Source organism: Cherax quadricarinatus, chromosome 66 (genome assembly GCF_038502225.1).
Source record: "Cherax quadricarinatus isolate ZL_2023a chromosome 66, ASM3850222v1, whole genome shotgun sequence".
Lineage (NCBI taxonomy): Eukaryota > Metazoa > Arthropoda > Malacostraca > Decapoda > Parastacidae > Cherax > Cherax quadricarinatus.
Window position 1 is genome coordinate 16,860,834 of NC_091357.1, and position 18,750 is coordinate 16,879,583.

The 18,750-nt window shown below is 46.6% G+C and overlaps 1 protein-coding gene across 1 annotated transcript in view; it reads right to left on the reverse strand.

Moving 5' to 3' along the window:
- The window catches only part of LOC128704136 (uncharacterized), a 349,915-nt gene that overhangs the window by 329,879 nt on the left and 1,286 nt on the right, over nt 1-18,750 (reverse strand). The gene's annotated exons all lie outside the window — the stretch shown is intronic.

Here is an 18,750-nt window from a genome sequence, read left to right on the forward strand (position 1 = left end):
AGTCACCTGTTCAGAGCAACGTTTAGGTCACCTGTTCAGAGCAACGTTTAGGTCACCTGTTCAGAGCAACGTTTAGGTCACCTGTTCAGAGAAACGTTTAGGTCACCTGTTCAGAGCAACGTTTAGGTCACCTGTTCAGAGAAACGTTTAGGTCACCTGTTCAGAGCAACGTTTAGGTCACCTGTTCAGAGCAACGTTTAGGTCACCTGTTCAGAGCAACGTTTAGGTCACCTGTTCAGAGCAACGTTTAGGTCACCTGTTCAGAGCAACTGCCTAAAACACACAACTCACTCACCATCATGGAGTGGTCACGTCTGCCTGCGGTCTCATAATTACTGAAAAATTATAATTTTGAGTGCACTTCACTTATTCTATAGGAGTGACATGGGTGCTCTGATGTGCTCTGATGTGCTCTGTGCTCTGATGTGCTCTGCAGTCTGGCCTGCCACATAAAGTTGCATTATAGTAACATTTGAATAATACAGAGGAATACTGCAGATCAATGATATTATTTAACCGTTGTATATTATTTAAGTGTTTAAACACTACTTGTGTATTGTAATACATCAAAATGTTAGAAACGTTTTTTTATATCCTCTCTTCCTAGTTGTCGGTGAAGGGTTCTTGATCCATTGTATATGATTACTCTCCCTGTGTATGGAGGTGACCTGACCACCTCCCAGTTCCCAGGCACTGTATGATCCTGTGTATGGAGGTGACCTGACCACCTCCCAGGCCCCAGGTACTGTATGACCCTGTGTATGGAGGTGACCTGACCCCCTCCCAGTTACCAGGCACTGTATGATCCTGTGTATGGAGGTGACCTGACCACCTCCCAGGCCCCAGGCACTGTATGATCCTGTGTATGGAGGTGACCTGACCACCTCCCAGGCCCCAGGCACTGTATGATCCTGTGTATGGAGGTGACCTGACCACCTCCCAGTTCCCAGGCACTGTATGATCCTGTGTATGGAGGTGACCTGACCCCCTCTCAGGCCCCAGGCACTGTATGATCCTGTGTATGGAGGTGACCTGACCACCTCCCAGTTCCCAGGCACTGTATGATACTGTGTATGGAGGTGACCTGACCCCCTCCCAGGCCCCAGGCACTGTATGATCCTGTGTATGGAGGTGACCTGATCACCTCCCAGTTCCCAGGCACTATGATCCTGTGTATGGAGGTGACCTGACCCCCTCCCAGGCACTTTATGACCCTGTGTATGGAGGTGACCTGACCACATCCCAGTCCCCAGGTACTGTATGACTGTGTATGGAGGTGACCTGACCACCTCCCAGTTCCCAGGCACTGTATTACACTGTATGGAGGTGATCTGACCACCTCCCAGTCCCCAGGCACTATATGACCCTGTGTATGGAAGTAACCTGGCCACCTCCCAGTCCCCAGGTACTGTATGACCCTGTGTATGGAGGTGACCTGACCACCTCCCAGTCCCCAGGTACTGTATGACCCTGTGTATGGAGGTGACCTGACCACCTCCCAGTTCCCAGGCACTGTATGATCCTGTGTATGAAGGTGACCTGACCACCTCCCAGTCCCCAGGTACTGTATGACCCTGTGTATGGAAGTAACCTGGCCATCTCCCAGTCCCCAGGTACTGTATGACCCTGTGTATGGAGGTGACCTGACCACCTCCCAGTCCCCAGGCACTGTATGACCCTATGTATGGAGGTGACCTGACCACCTCCCAGGCCCCAGGCACTGTATGACCCTGGTATGGAGGTGACCTGACCACCTCCCAGTCCCCAGGCACTATATGACCCTATGTATGGAGGTGACCTGACCACCTCCCAGGCCCCAGGCACTGTATGACCCTGGTATGGAGGTGACCTGACCACCTCCCAGGCCCCAGGCACTGTATGACCCTGGTATGGAGGTGACCTGACCACCTCCCAGGCCCCAGGCACTGTATGACCCTGGTATGGAGGTGACCTGACCACCTCCCAGGCCTCAGGCACTGTATGACCCTCTGGGTTTACGACAAATATGTTTAATTTGACACAGAACCCACCATCTTTATATTTTATTCATGGGGATGCGCTAAACCCATCAAGATCAAGCACCGCCTGAGGAATAGAAATTAATCAGATTTAATCTAAGAGAAAGGTAGCTCCCATTCCTTGGATCAAGAGTCCCTCACCAGCATCAAATAACCCCCTTAAAAACTTTAAACTTTCTTAGAATGTACCTAATATACAACAGCTTAATTAACGTACGTAATAATTCACTCAATACTTATTTTATCACTTAACATTATTGACGTAGTAGTCAACGTCACTTTTTAAACGTTTTTGGTTTAATTCATATTGTCTGAGTCATGTAAGACTGAGTTAGGTTAGATTAACTTCAGTTAGCTTAGGCTAATGTTAGTTATACTTGGTTACTTAAGGTTGAGTTAGGTTATATAAACCTATATATATATATAAAATATATTTACCCCTTACTGTCTTCAAAAAGGCGCCTGACCAGCCAGGCTGTGGCTCGTACGTCGGTTTACGAGCAGTCAGCAGTAACAACCTGGTTAATCAGGCTATGATCCACTACGAGGCCGGGCCGCGGGGGCAATGATCCCCGAAACACCCTCCAGGTATACCACAAATAAGCCAATTTAAACAAAACCGGCCACGATACGTCTGGCAGTGAGGTGGCCGAACGTAAGAGAAAAGTTGTATTTTGAAGATTTATAATCCTAGGAGGTGAATGTTTAGGTATCCTGCAATAAATATTTGAGTAGCGAAAAGTATCCTTCAGTATGAGGTGTTTCATGCTAGTGAAGGTCTCTTGGATCAGGGAACTGGAGCCACCCTTCTTGGATCAGGGAACTGGAGCCACCCTTCTTGAATCAGGGAACTGGAGCCACCCTTCTTGAATCAGGGAACTGGAGCCACCCTTCTTGAATCAGGTAACTGGAGCCACCCTTCTTGAATCAGGGAACTGGAGCCACCCTTCTTGAATCAGGGAACTGGAGCCACCCTTCTTGAATCAGGGAACTGGAGCCACCCTTCTTGAATCAGGGAACTGGAGCCACCCTTCTTGAATCAGGGAACTGGAGCCACCCTTCTTGGATCAGGGAACTGGAGCCACCCTTCTTGAATCAGGGAACTGGAGCCACCCTTCTTGAATCAGGGAACTGGAGCCACCCTTCTTGAATCAGGGAACTGGAGCCACCCTTCTTGAATCAGGGAACTGGAGCCACCCTTCTTGAATCAGGGAACTGGAGCCACCCTTCTTGAATCAGGGAACTGGAGCCACCCTTCTTGAATCAGGGAACTTTAGCCACCCTTCTTGAATCAGGGAACTGGAGCCACCCTTCTTGAATCAGGGAACTGGAGCCACCCTTCTTGAATCAGGGAACTGGAGCCACCCTTCTTGAATCAGGGAACTGGAGCCACCCTTCTTGAATCAGGGAACTGGAGCCACCCTTCTTGAATCAGGGAACTGGAGCCACCCTACTTGAATCAGGTAACTGGAGCCACCCTTCTTGAATCAGGTAACTGGAGCCACCCTTCTTGAATCAGGGAACTGGAGCCACCCTTCTTGAATCAGGTAACTGGAGCCACCCTTCTTGAATCAGGGAACTGGAGCCACCCTTCTTGAATCAGGGAACTGGAGCCACCCTTCTTGAATCAGGGAACTGGAGCCACCCTTCTTGAATCAGGGAACTGGAGCCACCCTTCTTGAATCAGGGAACTGGAGCCACCCTTCTTGAATCAGGGAACTGGAGCCACCCTTCTTGAATCAGGGAACTGGAGCCACCCTTCTTGAATCAGGGAACTGGAGCCACCCTTCTTGAATCAGGGAACTGGAGCCACCCTTCTTGAATCAGGGAACTGGAGCCACCCTTCTTGAATCAGGGAACTGGAGCCACCCTTCTTGAATCAGGGAACTGGAGCCACCCTTCTTGAATCAGGGAACTGGAGCCACCCTTCTTGAATCAGGGAACTGGAGCCACCCTTCTTGAATCAGGGAACTGGAGCCACCCTTCTTGAATCAGGTAACTGGAGCCACCCTTCTTGAATCAGGGAACTGGAGCCACCCTTCTTGAATCAGGGAACTGGAGCCACCCTTCTTGAATCAGGTAACTGGAGCCACCCTTCTTGAATCAGGTAACTGGAGCCACCCTTCTTGAATCAGGGAACTGGAGCCACCCTTCTTGAATCAGGGAACTGGAGCCACCCTTCTTGAATCACGTAACTGGAGCCACCCTTCTTGAATCAGGGAACTGGAGCCACCCTTCTTGAATCAGGTAACTGGAGCCACCCTTCTTGAATCAGGTAACTGGAGCCACCCTTCTTGAATCAGGGAACTGGAGCCACCCTTCTTGAATCAGGGAACTGGAGCCACCCTTCTTGAATCAGGGAACTGGAGCCACCCTTCTTGAATCAGGGAACTGGAGCCACCCTTCTTGAATCAGGGAACTGGAGCCACCCTTCTTGAATCAGGGAACTGGAGCCACCCTTCTTGAATCAGGGAACTGGAGCCACCCTTCTTGAATCAGGTAACTGGAGCCACCCTTCTTGAATCAGGGAACTGGAGCCACCCTTCTTGAATCAGGGAACTGGAGCCACCCTTCTTGAATCAGGGAACTGGAGCCACCCTTCTTGAATCAGGTAACTGGAGCCACCCTTCTTGAATCAGGGAACTGGAGCCACCCTTCTTGAATCAGGTAACTGGAGCCACCCTTCTTGAATCAGGGAACTGGAGCCACCCTTCTTGAATCAGGTAACTGGAGCCACCCTTCTTGAATCAGGTAACTGGAGCCACCCTTCTTGAATCAGGGAACTGGAGCCACCCTTCTTGAATCAGGGAACTGGAGCCACCCTTCTTGAATCAGGGAACTGGAGCTACCCTTCTTGAATCAGGTAACTGGAGCCACCCTTCTTGAATCAGGGAACTGGAGCCACCCTTCTTGAATCAGGGAACTGGAGCCACCCTTCTTGAATCAGGGAACTGGAGCCACCCTTCTTGAATCAGGGAACTGGAGCCACCCTTCTTGAATCAGGGAACTGGAGCTACCCTTCTTGAATCAGGGAACTGGAGCCACCCTTCTTGAATCAGGTAACTGGAGCCACCCTTCTTGAATCAGGTAACTGGAGCCACCCTTCTTGAATCAGGGAACTGGAGCCACCCTTCTTGAATCAGGTAACTGGAGCCACCCTTCTTGAATCAGGTAACTGGAGCCACCCTTCTTGAATCAGGGAACTGGAGCCACCCTTCTTGAATCAGGGAACTGGAGCCACCCTTCTTGAATCAGGGAACTGGAGCTACCCTTCTTGAATCAGGGAACTGGAGCCACCCTTCTTGAATCAGGGAACTGGAGCCACCCTTCTTGAATCAGGGAACTGGAGCCACCCTTCTTGGATCAGGTAACTGGAGCCACCCTTCTTGGATCAGGGAACTGGAGCCACCCTTCTTGAATCAGGGAACTGGAGCCACCCTTCTTGAATCAGGGAACTGGAGCCACACTTCTTGAATCAGGGAACTGGAGCCACCCTTCTTGAATCAGATGTGATTACCTAACATTAACTAGGTGCTACATAATCCCTGTGAGTGTTTTCCCGTGTATATTTCTGTAATAACAAAAACTGTCTTCAAGGCTCGGAGCAGAGCGCAGTGTCTCCTATAATATTGGCAACACGTTATCAGTTTATTAGATATGATGTAATCTAAATAGCGAACGTCAGTGATGCTGACAGCAGCATGATGATGATGTTCACTTGAATAACTCAGGGTGTTCACCAAGTTATTTTGAGGCAGTGATGCTGACAGCAGCATGATGATGATGTTCACTTGAATAACTCAGGGTGTTCACCAAGTTATCTTGAAGCAGTGATGCTGACAGCAGCATGATGATGATGTTCACTTGAATAACTCAGGGTGTTCACCAAGTTATCTTGAAGCAGTGATGCTGACAGCAGCATGATGATGATGTTCACTTGAATATCTTAGTGTTTATCGAGTTATCTACAGAGGAAGAAGACTCAAACAGTATTAAATAAAATCTGCATCAAGAAGGACGCAGCCTACAGCGCTAAGGTTATTAACAACAGACATGAACCAAAAATTCTACTTACAGTAAATTGTAATAAAGAATCTTGAGTTTTTGTAAGTAATAAAATGGATCGACCGAAACGTAAAGATGGACGTAACATTACCAGCGAAAGACGATTCATGATGAAAACGTTAGTCATTGGTGTACACCTTGAACCATGGCCGTTCACTCACCCCCATTGTCCCATGTTGGCCAGCCCCATCCTCTTCCTCATTTATTATTCCCAATCCCAATGCTTCTCTTCCTGTTCCTTAATTTTCCCCTCCGTTATCTCGACTCCTTATGTAACTTTGTACTTCTCTCATGACCAAGGTATCCCTTAACTCTTCAACCAGTCTCTCCACTTTCCCTCGTCCACACACACACACACACACACACACACACACACACACACACACACAAGGATACGTGCAAGAAGGCCTAGAAGAAATGTAAAGCACAAAGCGACAGAAATCAGGAAACCACGCTGGAGAATTAGGAACAAACACACAATGATGAATAGAGGGGAAAAAGCTGACTGCTCGAAAATCATGTAATTATCAAAGGCAAAAACTGTAGTTTCAGAAGCCTGACCAGGAGCAAAGTATCGACTCCAGCAAATATTAATTGGACACACATAGACCAGGAGCTAAGTATCGACTCAAGCAAATACAAACTGGACACATACACACACACACACACACACACACACACAAACACTCGGGGCCAAGAGCTGTGAATATACCCCTGCAGCCACAAATAGGCGAGTACACACACACACACACACACACACACACACACACGAAAGAATCACAGAGACGTTACCAGACATCATAGCCCTCACAAAAACCAAGCTCTCAGAGATGATAAATTCCATCTTTCCAACTGGATATCAGATCCTGAGAAAAGACAGAGGGAACAGAGGATGGGGGTGGAAGAGTGGCACTGCTTATCAAAAACCAATGGGATTTTGAAGAGTTGGAGAGAGAGGACAGAGGAGAAGGGACTACATAATAGGAGCACTTCAGACTGGAGGTCCCGTGGAATAGCAGGAGGCCAAGACAAGAGTATGATAGTAATAGAGAGATGGCACACTGGCTGAAGTGGCCAGGGCAAAGTTACTGGTTGTGGGTGACTTCAATCACAAAGAAATCGACCAGGAAAGCCTGGAACACTACCAGAGAGAGGGGAGAGGACGAACCAGCAAGACTGAACTTAGTATTTATCTTGCGCAGTGTAGATATTGAGGACATCACATATGAAAGGCCTCTCGGAGCTAGTGATCACGTGGTTCTAAGCTTCGAATACATAATAGAATTACAAGTGGAGAGGGAGGCAGGAAGAATGAAGCCAAACTACAAGAGAGAGAGAGGACTATACAGGCATGAGGAACTTTGTGCATGAGATCCAGTGGGACAGAGAACTGACAGGGAAAACAGTAAATGAGATGATGGAATATGTGACAGCAGTATGCAAGGAAGCAGAGGAATGGTTTGTACCCAAGGGCATCAGACATAATGAGAAGGCCAGGGCCGAGCCCTTGGTTCACCCAAAGGTGTAGAGAGGCTAAAACCAAGGAGAGTAGTCGGAGAGCAAGAAATGAATATGCACAGGTAAGGAGAGAGGCCCCACGACAATACGAAAATGGCATAGCAGTGAACGCCAAAGCTGTTGTAGAGTCACATCAGGAAGAAAACAACCGTCAAAGACCAGGTAATCAGGCTGAGGAAGGAAGGAGGGGAGTTTACAAGAAACGACCTTGAAATATGTGAGGAGCTCAACACAAGATTCAAAGAAGTATTCACAGTGGAGACAGAAAGGACTCTGGAGAGGCAGAGTACACCAAAAAGTGCTGGACATGATACAACCGAGGAGGAGGTGAAGAGACTGCTAAGTGAACTAGATATCTCAAAGGCGATGGGGCCGGATAACATCTCTATATGGGTCCTGAGAGAGGGAGCAGAGGTGCTCTGTGCTCCACTAACAACAGTCTTCAACACATCTATCGAAACAGGGCGACTACCCGAGGTATGGGAAGACGGCAAATGTAGTCCCAATTTTTTAAAAAAGGAGGCAGACATACAGCATTAAACCACAGACCAATATCACTGACATGTATGCATAGTCATGGAAAAGATTATCAGAAGAGTGGTGGACCACCTAGAAAGGAATGAGATAGTGTAGAGGGACAAATCGTTTGAAAAGAAGCCCGGAGGTTCAGGGGGCACTTAAGATGCAGCGACCAAAAGAAAGTTAGGAAGTGCTTTTTCGTATCTTAGGGTAATAAGCAAGTGAAATGAGCTTAATAGGGAGGTGGAGGCGCACAAAAAGTAAGTTTTTACTTGCAGATTTGATACGGTAGGTTAGGCAAGGTAAAATTCGTCAGGAAACAGGACAAGTGTTTCCTGGCGCCGGCCTTTGACATATGATGACCCACCACTGGAAGTTTTGGTCGTCTGATTGAGGCCTTCCACTGGCTTACCGGTCCACCCCTTTAAAAATTAATATTCATTGCATTTTGATACTGTAGTTAAATGGCAGGACTTGGATCTATGACTACCCTTGCACACTCAACTAGACGAGTATTCACACTGCAAAGGCACACATACCAAAGTCATTCATACACCGTGTGTAGGGACAACCGGTCTTCTTATGGTACCAGTCACTGTATATGGAGACCAACTGTCTTCCTAAGGTACCACCCACTGCGTAGGGACCACCAGCCTTCCTGAGGTACCACCCACTGTGTGCAGGGACCACCAGCTTTCCTGAGGTACCACCCACGGTGTGTAGGGACCACCAGCCTTCCTGAGGTACCACCCACGGTGTGTAGGGACCACCAGCCTTCCTGAGGTACCACCCACGGTGTGTAGGGACCACCAGCCTTCCTGAGGTACCACCCACGGTGTGTAGGGACCATCAGCCTTCCTGAGGTACCACCCACAGTGTGTAGGGACCACCAGCCTTCCCGAGGTACCACCCACTGTGTAGGGACCACCAGCCTTCCTGAGGTACCACCCACTGTGTAGGGACCACCAGCCTTCCTGAGGTACCACCCACTGTGTAGGGACCCCCCACTATCCTGAGGTACCACCCACTATGTGTAGGGACCACCATCCTTCCCGAGGTACCACCCACTGTGTAAGGACCTCCAGCTTTCCTGAGGTACTGTTCAGTGCAGCAGACACCTTGCAGCGGACCTGAGACGGCGATACCACCACTCAGTGTCATGTCTGGTGAACAAAGGTAGTTAGTTATGTAATGTAGCCGAGGCTTCGCCTGCACCTATACCGGCTGGTAAGAAATAAGGTAAAAAATTGGAAAGTAGGGAAAATGAGAATGAAGGGAAGGAAGCAAGATAGAATGATGAAAACAGGACCAATACGGAGATAATATAAAAAACTGTGTGACATGTTGCACGACTCATCATGTTAGTAGTTCATTTGAAGTAATGACAGCATGCGAGGAACTAAGCTGAAGATTCCAGGAAGAGATGGTAGTAAAATGTAGGAATGGAAATACTGATTGACACAAATTGAAAAGTACCCACACATTAAAAGGGGAAGTAATGACAAAAGAAGGATGACCAGTGGAGACATGATTACAACATACAAGATACTCATAATAGACAAGTGGACGAGGAAATTTAAATAAAAAAAAAATAAGCCATGAAAACGTTAGGAAATACTTTTTGTAGTCTCAGGATGGTAACGAGATGAAATAAATTGGAGGCGTGGTGATGGAAACTACATTCTATGCCAAAGACAAGGTATAACAGGGCCAAAGAGGCCAGGAATAAAATATGCTGGCCTGTTGTAAATTAAGATGCAGGACCAGAAGCCGAGACTCGACCCCCTATAGTTACAACTCGGCGAGTACACACACACACACAGCCATCGACCCCAACTTCCCTCCTGTGCTGGCCACGACCCTAGTCAAATCTTCCACGACCTATTCAAACCATCCACGACCCTAGCCAAGTCATCCACCACCATAGCCAAGCCATCCACCACCCTAGCCAAGCCATTTGCAATCCTAGACACATCTACCACCCTAGGTAAACCATTCATGACCCTAACCAAGCCATCCATCACCCTAGTCAAGCCATCCACCACCCTAGCCAAGCCATCCACCACCCTAGCCAAGCCATCCATCACCCTAGCCAAGCCATCCACCACCCTAGCCAAGCCATCCATCACCCTAGCCAAGCCATCTACCACCCTAGTCATCTGCCACCCTAGCCAAGCCATCTACAACCTTAGACACAACTTCCACCCTAGCCAAGCCATCGTCGACCCTAGCCAAGCCGTCTATCCAAGTCAGACCACAACCCTAGTCAAGCCATCCACTATAATGCACTAAGCACTCAATCCAGAGTAATGGAAAAAGCTGACTTTTGTGGCTAGAGGTTGCTCCTATCTTACCCCATGACACCTTTATTGACCTTTCCTTTGTTTTTTTTCTGTTTGTTTTACAGATGGAAAAGCACAATAGTAATCAGAAAGAGTACACTCTTCTATAGATTTTCCTGAGGTGCTTTGCAAGTCTTAAAATGTTTCGTGTCAAATTATTATTGTTCAGTTCCGGTTATTATTATATTCAAAAAGAAGCGCTAAACCTTCAAGGGTCGTGCAGCAGGGCAGGGAAGGGTGCATGGGACTTCCGGTTACATAAATTTGCATTTATTAATTGAAAAATGAGAAACATTAAATTATATTCATGAGAAATGTTGTAGGGGTTCTACAGCGCCTGGGAAACACCTTTACCTTCGATAGGTTTCCAGTTTTTCTACTCCTTTGCCTTTACCTTTGATGAGTTCCAAGAGTTTATTCTACTCCCTGAGCCCGGCTGTGGGCCAGGCTTGTCTGGTGCTTGCCTGGTCAGCCAGACTGTTGCTGGCCCGCAGCCCCACATACCCATTACGGCCTGGTTGATTTGGCACCTGGTGAAGATACTTGCCCAGTTTCCTCTTGAAGACTTCATCACTTGTCCCAGCAATGTTTCTGATATCTTCTGGTAAGAAGCTGAATAATCTAGGACCACGAATGTTGATGCAGTGTTCCTTTATTGTGCTCAATGCACCCCTGCTTGTCACTGGGTTTATCTTCCACTTCCATCTCTTTCGCTCCAGTATGTTATGGCATTGTGCAGATTTGACAAGGCTCCCTCAGTGCCTTCCGGGTATATATTATCATATATCTCTCCTTCGCTCCAGTGAGTACATATTTAAGACTTCAAGGGCATTCCCAGTAATTTAAATGCTTTAAACGATCCCTGTATTTGTTCCTGCTCTGATATTGCTCCTGCTGTTAGCGGGGCAGTCAGCACTGAGTAATATTCCAAATGAGGGAGCACTAGCGATTTAAAAAATGTTATCATTGGCATTATTTCCCTTGTTTTGAAGGTTCTTGAACAGTCCGGCCCACAAGCCTTTGTAAAATCCGTGTATACCACATTTGCATCTCGTTTTTCTTTCGGCACCGTAATCTTGCATAATGTTTTAGCACCTGTAATAGGCATGATCTTACGGCTCTAAATATCTGCTTGTTTGGGTTGTTCAGGTTATGCTGTTCCATAAAGTTTGTAATTTGTCGTCTCGTCAACCTTTCGAAGAGTTATGATTGTGTAATGTTAGGACTCTTACCGGTCTATAATTTGTTGCCAGCACTCAGCTCCTCCACAAAGGAGGAAGTAATGTCTGCACTTTTTAAGGCCTCTGGGATTTTACCTTGATCTTGGTTCTTTCCCCTAGGAATACTAAGTGCAATGTAGTGGTATTTGGTATTTTTTCACTTCTTCATAAATAAGGACCTTCACGACTGGCTCAGGGGCTGCACGAGTGGGCATGTTTTCTTTAATTCGAATTCCACAGGATTAATCCTTATGTCAGTTTTATTATCTATGTGAACTTGAGAGGTAATGTAAATGTTTTCCTGATTTCTCCACTCTGCTTTTGTTTAGTGGATTCCTGAACATTGATTTGGTCTTTTATAATGTCAGTCATTTCTTTTTCATCGTCAGTGAATGAACCTCCTGTGATTAATAGTCTAATTCTTAACCTTAATTTTGCATATGTAAAAATATTTTGGGTTTCTCGCAATATAATGGATAGCTTTTTGTTCCCTTTGTGTTTCTTCCGTCTGGTACGAGAGCTCAAAATATTTATTCCATCTTGGTAATCATTTAGCTAAGATTATCTTTCATGTATTGTGACATATTTACATTTTTAAGCAGTTAACCACTTTTAAGTTTTTGCAGCAGTATATATTTTATACAGACCTTTTATGCTTGCATCAAAGTGATGTTTGAAAGTTTAAGGTGTTCATGATTGTTTCCCAGGGTATGTTTCCCAGGGTATGTTTCCCAGGGTATGTTAGTCATGTATATTTTGTCCCAGTCATTTCTGTAATTGTTGAGGTTAAATTTACTGAATATTCCTTCTCGTACAAGGCATCCTACCCTCCACTAAAAGGAGGGTAGGGTGATTTCATTCCATTGAAGTACCTATATAAGATTCTGAAAAGTAGTGATGTTATTAAGTCTATTCGTTTGTATTACAGGTGTTATATATATGTTCCCCCCAAACTCTCCTTCAGTGACCTTGAGAGCTGTGCATGAAGCCCAGGCATTGCAGGGAAGACTGAGCGTAAACCACCCCTTACCTGGCCATTCTTCTCTCCCCACCTCACACAACTAAAAGTGCCTCTAGGTACAGTGTCTATTATTCCTTACGGTGAATGATCCACACGGGTTTAGCGCTATGTATAATAATAATTTTTCGCTAGTCTTCTTTCCTCTGTATCCTCCCCTGCTAATTCTGTCACTTCTCTGAATCGGCATATTCACCTTGTATACATTATCAGGGATAATATAAAGTCAGAAGTTGTGTTAGTGGTTTATCAGAACAGATAAAAAAAATTGATATTTAGAAGCAATAACAAGAAAACTACAGTTAACTGAATCTACTGAAGAGATCACAACAACTCATCATGATGTAATACTATACCAATGATGTGTCCCACACCAGTGATGTGTGTCCCACACCAGTGATGTGTGTGTCCCACACCAGTGATGTGTGTGTCCCACACCAGTGATGTGTGTGTCCCACACCAGTGATGTGTGTGTCCCACACCAGTGATGTGTGTGTCCCACACCAGTGATGTGTGTGTCCCACACCAGTGATGTGTGTGTCCCACACCAGTGATGTGTGTGTCCCACACCAGTGATGTGCGTGTGTCCCACACCAGTGATGTGCGTGTGTCCCACACCAGTGATGTGCGTGTGTCCCACACCAGTGATGTGCGTGTGTCCCACACCAGTGATGTGCGTGTGTCCCACACCAGTGATGTGCGTGTGTCCCACACCAGTGATGTGCGTGTGTCCCACACCAGTGATGTGCGTGTGTCCCACACCAGTGATGTGCGTGTGTCCCACACCAGTGATGTGCGTGTGTCCCACACCAGTGATGTGCGTGTGTCCCACACCAGTGATGTGCGTGTGTCCCACACCAGTGATGTGCGTGTGTCCCACACCAGTGATGTGCGTGTGTCCCACACCAGTGATGTGCGTGTGTCCCACACCAGTGATGTGCGTGTGTCCCACACCAGTGATGTGCGTGTGTCCCACACCAGTGATGTGCGTGTGTCCCACACCAGTGATGTGCGTGTGTCCCACACCAGTGATGTGCGTGTGTCCCACACCAGTGATGTGCGTGTGTCCCACACCAGTGATGTGCGTGTGTCCCACACCAGTGATGTGCGTGTGTCCCACACCAGTGATGTGCGTGTGTCCCACACCAGTGATGTGCGTGTGTCCCACACCAGTGATGTGCGTGTGTCCCACACCAGTGATGTGCGTGTGTCCCACACCAGTGATGTGTGTGTCCCACACCAGTGATGTGTGTGTCCCACACCAGTGATGTGTGTGTCCCACACCAGTGATGTGTGTGTCCCACACCAGTGAAGTGTGTGTCCCACACCAGTGATGTGTGTGTCCTACACCAGTGATGTGTGTCCCACACCAGTGATATGTGTCCTACACCAGTGATGTATGTCCCACACCAGTGATGAACAACACACCAGTGATGAACAACACACCAGTGATGAACAACACACCAGTGATGAACAACACACCAGTGATGAACAACACACCAGTGATGAACAACACACCAGTGATGAACAACACTCCAGTGATGAACAACACTCCAGTGATGAACAACACTCCAGTGATGAACAACACTCCAGTGATGAACAACACTCCAGTGATGAACAACACTCCAGTGATGCACAACACACCAGTGATGAACAACACTCCAGTGATGAACAACACTCCAGTGATGAACAACACTCCAGTGATGAACAACACTCCAGTGATGAACAACACTCCAGTGATGAACAACACTCCAGTGATGAACAACACTCCAGTGATGCACAACACACCAGTGATGAACAACACACCAGTGATGAACAACACTCCAGTGATGCACAACACACCAGTGATGAACAACACACCAGTGATGCACAACACACCAGTGATGAACAACACACCAGTGATGCACATGCACAACACACCAGTGATGCACAACACACCAGTGATGCACAACACACCAGTGATGAACAACACACCAGTGATGAACAACACACCAGTGATGCACATGCACAACACACCAGTGATAAACAACACACCAGTGATGCACAACACACCAGTGATGCACAACACACCAGTGATGAACAACACACCAGTGATGCACATGCACAACACACCAGTGATGAACAACACACCAGTGATGCACATGCACAACACACCAGTGATGCACAACACACCAGTGATGCACAACACACCAGTGATGCACAACACACCAGTGATGAACAACACTCCAGTGATGCACAACACACCAGTGATGCACAACACACCAGTGATGAACAACACACCAGTGATGAACAACACACCAGTGATGCACAACACACCAGTGATGAACAACACACCAGTGATGAACAACACTCCAGTGATGCACATGCACAACACACCAGTGATGAACAACACACCAGTGATGCACAACACACCAGTGATGCACAACACACCAGTGATGAACAACACTCCAGTGATGCACATGCACAACACACCAGTGATGCACAACACACCAGCGATGCACAACACACCAGTGATGAACAACACTACAATGATGAACAAGTGTGAAGAAAACTGACGTTGGTAGAATAAACTTTTTTTCGCGATTACGTTACGTGTCTAAAATCATGATCAACTCTTTAAAGAGCTAAACGTTGCCCAGTCAAAAGTTTGTGTTGAACTTGTCTACATCTTCAAGTAACCTTAAAATAGTTGAAACAAAAGTACAACGTCCTGGGATGAAATTCTTCATACAGTGCTAAAAAAAAAAGGTGTAAAACAAAGGTGTGAGATTTTATCAACTGGAAAATGGTGACTCTCCAACGTACCTTACCTGCATGTATTGCTTCTCTTGTTGGTATGTTGTTGGTACCTTACCTGCATGTATTGCTTCTCTTGTTGGTATGTTGTTGGTACCTTACCTGCATGTATTGCTTCTCTTGTTGGTATGTTGTTGGTACCTTACCTGCATGTATTGCTTCTCTTGTTGGTATGTTGTTGCTACCTTACCTGCATGTATTGCTTCTCCTGTAGGTATGTTGTTGCTACCTTACCTGCATGTATTGCTTCTCCTGTAGGTATGTTGTTGCTACCTTACCTGCATGTATTGCTTCTCTTGCAGGTATGTTGTTGCTACCTTACCTGCATATGTTACTACTCTTGCAGGTATGTTGTTGCTACCTTACCTGCATATGTTACTACTCTTGCAGGTATGTTGTTGCTACCTTACCTCCATATGTTACTACTCTTGTAGGTATGTTGTTCCTACCTTACCTGCATGTATTGTTCCTCTTGTAGGTATGTTGTTGCTACCTTCCTTGCATGTGTTGCATATATGCACCACGTGTGCACATTGGTACATCCACTCTGCGCATATTACATGGTGTACCTCAGTGCACCGTGCAGTTCGTGTACCATATAGTGTGTACTGGTGTGTTGTACCCTATGGGTGTGTACCTGGTATGTGTATCACGTGGTATATGTACCACAGTACAAGTTATTGTACATCATAGTGTTCTATTTGGTGTGTACTGAGTAATGTTATAAATAGCATGTTCCTTTTGTGTTTTACAAGGTGTGTACAATGTAATACCTCCTGTAATGTACTATGGAATATGTACTACACTGCCTACTACAAAATGTCATGTGCTGTAACTCACGTAGTTTATGGAGTAGCGCGTGATGTACCATGTGTGTACATGTTCACCACGTATTATGTAACATGTTCATCACGTGTACATGAGCACCACGTGGCGTGTACCATATACACCACTTGTTATACCAAGTGCTGTGCACCACGTCTTGTGACGTGTACCACGTGCTGTACACTTGTTCCAGGTGGACTGTATCACATAACACACACCACGTGGTTCCACATGTAACACGGGGCACTATTCCTCGTGCGCACCACGTAGCAATACCACGAGTTATTCCTACGTGTAGGAATACATCACACGATGTGCATAACATGGTGTACCACGTTGCGTGCACATGGTGTACTACGTTGCGTGCACATGGTGTACCACGTTGTGTGCACATGGTGTACCACGTTGTGCACATGATGTACCACGTTGCGTTCACGTGTACCACGTTGTGTGCACATGATTTACCACGTTGTGTGCACATGTACCACGTTGTGCACATGATGTACCACGTTGCGTGCACGTGTACCACGTTGCGTGCATATGGTGTACCACGTTGTGTGCACATGTACCACGTTGTGTACACAAGGTGTACCACGTTGCGTGCACATGTACCACGTTGTGTGCATATGGAGTACCACGTTGCATGCACATTGTGTACCACGTTGTGTGCACATGGTGTATCACGTATGTACATAGTATTCCACGTTGTGTGCACGTGGTGTACCACGTATGTACATTTTGTACCACGTTGTGTGCACATGGTGTACCACGTTGTGTGCACATGGTGTACCACGTTGTGCACATGGTGTACCACGTTGTGTGCACATGGTGTACCACGTTGTGTGCACATGGTGTACCACGTTGTGTGCACATGGTGTACCACGTTGTGTGCACATGGTGTACCACGTTGTGTGCACATGGTGTACCACGTTGTGTGCACATGGTGTACCACGTTGTGTGCACATGGTGTACCACGTTGTGCACATGGTGTACCACGTTGTGTGCACATGGTGTACCACGTTGTGTGCACATGGTATACCACGTTATGTGCACCATGTGATGTACTATTACGTGTACATGCTGTGCACCACGTATGTATATGCTGTGCACCACGTCGTGTCTGAATTGTTGAGGGTGTTCCGGTGGGTCCATGACCAAGCCTCGCGGTGGATCAGGGCCTGATCAACCAGGCTATTAACTGCCGGCGGCACGCAATCCAACGAATGAACCACAGCCCGGGTGGTCACTGGTATTGACTTAAAGGTATCTGTCCAGTTCCCTCTTGAAAATAGCCAAGGGTCTGTTGGTAATTCCTCTTATGTATGATGGGAGTCAGCTGGAAAGTCTTAGGCCCCTGACACTTGTATTCTCTCTTAGTGTGCTCATGGCACCCTTGCTTTTCTTTTGGGGATGTTGCACCGCCTCCCAAGTCTTTTACTGTTGTAGGAAGTGATTTCTGTGTGCAAATTTGGGACTAGTCCCTCTGGGATTTTTCGGGTGTAAATTATGATGCATCTTTCTCGCCTGCGTTCCAGGGAGTACAGGTAAAGCGACTTCAAACAGTCCCAGTAACTGAGGTGCTTTTCTGTACTTATACGTGCAGTGAAAGCTCTCTGTTTATTCTCCAGATCTTTAATTTCACCTGCCTTGAAAGGGGGGGACTGTTAGTGTACAGCAGAATTTTAGATTAGAGAACAAGTACATTAAAGCGGATCACCATTAGTTTGGCATCCCTTATTTTGAAGGATCTCATTATCCAGCCTTTCATTTTCCTAGCAGATGTCATAATGACATCTGCTAGGAAAATCACAGTAAGATCCCCTGATATTATCACTTCCAATTCCTTCACATTATTTTTTCGATATATTGTGTTGTTAGAATTTGTTTTATACTCCGCTCTAGCTTTTATTTTCTCAGGTTTACCACAGAGTAACTGAAATTTGTCGTCATTCAACTTCATATTGTTTTCTGTGGACCACTGGAAGACTTGGTGTATATCCGATGGGAGATTTGCAATGAATGAAAGTCATACAGATTGTGGTATCGTCAGCACAGGATATATGTCAGATACGAGGATGAGGAAAAGGATGGGAGCGTGTACTGTACCTTGCTGTACACCGCGTGTACATGCTGTGCACTATGTGATGTGTCACATGCTATTCATCATGTGTGTAGCATATGTATACATGACGTGAGTGCCACAGTGGTAACACATGGGATGGTGCAGAGGTTGTACCACACGGTGTGTACATGATGTATGCCACATATGTATTGGTGTATAAATAGCATATAAAGTATGGTGAATAGAAAATATGTAAAATGGTGTGTATACGGCATGAACACTACGTGTGCATTGCATGTAACATGTATGTGCATGGCGTGTACAGAGTATGTACAAGAATGTGTACTATATTGTGGTGTACATGGCA